The sequence below is a fragment of the Cydia strobilella genome, chromosome 1, assembly GCF_947568885.1.
Source record: "Cydia strobilella chromosome 1, ilCydStro3.1, whole genome shotgun sequence".
NCBI classification, from domain to species: Eukaryota; Metazoa; Arthropoda; class Insecta; order Lepidoptera; family Tortricidae; genus Cydia; species Cydia strobilella.
Genome location: NC_086041.1, coordinates 20251559 through 20255203, shown reverse-complemented (window position 1 = coordinate 20255203; position 3645 = coordinate 20251559).

Below are 3645 nucleotides of genomic sequence, written 5' to 3'. Positions count from 1 at the left end.
AAGTATAGTTTCCGAGGCGTTTGGGAATGATAAAAAACTTTTAAACTTCGCGAATGACAGAAATGTATTAAGGCACGCATTTTTTATAAGTCGGCTTTCTAAACGAGTTTGTAAAAGAAAAAACATCGTGATAAGAAATTTTAATAAACAAAAAAATGTTTTTCACAATAAAGTAAGGTGTCTAGTGGCAATTAAATATATTTATATTGTATAGATTATAGCAGTTTTAAAACTATATACCGTTTATTCTTCCACGATTTTTACTCATTATTATTCACAACGACGGGACATAATCGCTTAACGTAACTCTCGCGCCTAGATGTTGATGTCAACTTTAGCCAGTCTTCTCCGAGACCACGGGGACAACGCCGTCCTCGAAACGTCGGAGGTAAATTTAAAACTTATTTTTAGCGATTTGGTCCCATAGTTGTGAATAATAATAATAGATACCGTGTGTTACTTACCTAATCTAAATAAACATTAAAACCTAGCTACAAAGTACATATTTGTGTTATATTAAAACCTAAATTAATAATAGATAAAAAGATCCCTAAATCTAAACTAAAATAAAAATCACCTCTCGGCAAGGGTGCTGTAGATGCTGGCAGCATTACCCCGCTGAATTGCAATACTGATGACATGCGCTGTGCGAGGAAGCTACCAGCTCTACCGGTCCATAGTTACGTTTGTATAAGTTGTACAAATAGTAGTTACTCAAAAATATGTGCCATTTTCAACCAAAAGGGTACTTATTGTCGCTTGTCGCTCGTCAGTAAGGCGCTATTTCCATATAGCTTAGAAATCATCCTTATCGACAACCGACAATGTGGTACCTTTTGGTTGAAAACGTCACATAGTGTTTGTTTAAAGACATGTATTTATGTTCATTAACCCATCATAACTATTCGGAGGCACAACAGAATAACAATAAAACTAGATGTACACCCAGCTGCAAAACTGCGTGGCCTTTTTATGTATGAATTCCATTCATAATTAAATGTGTCGCTCGCTCGCTGTACGTACGGCGAGCGTACGTATGGGTCTGAGTCTGAGATCTTATTTTTTTTGTCCGAGCTTAAAATCGTAGGAAAATTTCAAGAATAACATTTATATATACAGAATGCACTTTTGACTTAACTGAAAATGTATATAAGAGCTGTATATTTCTATTCCTTTTTTTGTCATACAGGATGTCCGGTGGCAGATTTATGTTTTTATTATGAAATAAAAAAAACAGCGGTTTGAGGAAGAACATGTATATACGTCTATTAGAAAAGAGCACAAATGCGGATTTAGTTACATAAAAAATATATCCTCTAAATGACCTCCGTGAACACGTACGCATTCTTCGAAGCAGAACCTCGCGTTTAGCACTACACGCTGCAGCATAGCCGGCGAAATGTTGCGGATTCCATTGGTGATATTTTCTTTTAAATCAGCTATAGGGTTGTTATTACTACTCCGCTTTTGAGGGACCCCATAGAAAAAAATCCAAAAGGGTCAAATCGGATGATCGCGGTGGCCACGTGATATCTCCAAAACGGCTTATCAATTATCTAGGGATTATTTCGCAAAGCAAATTCATAGACACTCCGGCAACTACTGCAGCCATACTGTATGGGGCGTAGCACCATCTTGCTGCTTGTTGCTATGGATATAACAGATGGATCTAAGGAAAAAACGTGCCTCGAAAATCAATAAAATTTTATTCTCGATCAGAGGGCGCTACTATCTTTGGCCTACTGTCGTATAGATGGCGTTGACGGTTTCGTTTGTTAACATGGGTCAAAATCATAAAAATAATTAATGCAAATAAAAAAAATCATTTATCCATATTTAAATACATTTTATCGTATTTTTATAAATCTTCATTTTTAGTTTTAAGGTGTGTCGATAAATGGCAGTGAATTTACTGGGGTTACAAAATTTACTATGACAGTACCGCTCTATCTTATTATATCCTCTTTGGTATGATGGATGTGCTATCAGGCAAAAAGTAATCCACTATCGTTTGTCTCAGGGGTCGGAAACCGGTATTTGCTCCATACAAAAATACCGGTATTACTAGTGGCTCTGTGAGCTGTAGACCTCGCGAGCATAGCTTAAGATGGATGTGTCTAGGATGGTTTAAATAAGAGGGTAGAATAGCTACAGACAATAGGTACTTTTTTTCATACAATTTCCATTTCGGGAGAAAACGGTTTCCACTAACTAAATCTTAACAAATCACTTTGATTTTGATCGCTTCAGCATAATACTTTCTAGATTTATAAACTTCGCTTTGAAAATTATTGTGGCTTTTTAGTAGGACCATTAGTTGAACCCTATGAAACTATTGATACTGGATAGGAATGGAATCGATTGGCATAAAAAATAGCATGTGAAAAATAAAAGTTTTCATTTCATACAAATTGTATGGGAAAAGTTTTCCTCGATTTGTGGCTTTCCTAGGCGGAAGTTTTTTATGGTCCCATACAAGCTTTTGATCGTGGATAGGAATGGAATCGATAAGCATCAAAAAAACATGGGGAAAGTCTGTATTAGGACTATTAGGGACACAGCCGCAGTGGTTGACCTGAAACGTGGCGTGGAAAAGTTATTGCGAAGACCGCATAGGGCATCTTAGGGACCTCATAGCGTTAAGCAGGCGCCCTGTATGTAAGACTTGAATGTTGGGCTTTGCCCGACCCTACAGTGAAAAGCTTGTAGGTAAGAGAAAAAGGGCGCCGCAGGCATTTGTCAAAAATGACCTTTTTCTTGCATCCTGTACCTATGTTTTTCCAAAATCTGTAAACCCCAATCTTCATTCATTTGAAATTGAGGGAAGGTTTCTAAGACCATTTTCACGTAGCAGCACGGGATCTGGTAGTTGCCCTCACTGACCCAAACCACCCTGTATACCTGGCTGATTTTTGATAAAAGTATTGCTTATATATGCTTAGTGCTTAGTAGTGGAGATATATTGAAGGGAGCCACACGAAATCAAGCGCTCGAAACTCTAAAAACCGCAAGTGCGGGTCGGACTCGCCCACCGAGGGATCCGTACGTTTTAGTATTTGTTCCTATAGCGGAAACAGAAATACATCATTTGTGAAAATTTCAACTGTCTAGTTATCACGGTTCATTAGATACAGCCTGGTGAGATGCAGACGGAGAGACGGACAGAGGAGTCTTAGTAAGTAATAGGGTCCTGTTTTTACCCTATGGATAAGGAACCCTAAAAATCGGCCCGTTTCGACCTCACGATGTCACAACATATCTAGCAAATTAGGCACTACTTAGCTAGGTCACCTGTGCTAAAGTGACATCTTTGTTAGTTATTATTATACTTAACTTCACCATCTTGTTTAACATGGATGATCACTCACACGGACAGGCGTTGAGCAAAATTTTCTCAATTTTTATTGAATTTTTCAATAGGTAATATTATTGAATAATTGGCTCCATAAACCCACTCAGACAAACGAATCTATACTACCTAAACCTCAAAGTTTATGGTGCAAAATATCTACGTATTTTGAGAGAAAAACTGTAAATAAAATTATATGAAATTTGGAATAAGGCGAACCACTTAAATTTAAATAAATGTATGGCTCCGCGGTTAAGAACACTTTAGAAAATTAAAATAACCAAAAAGAACATATT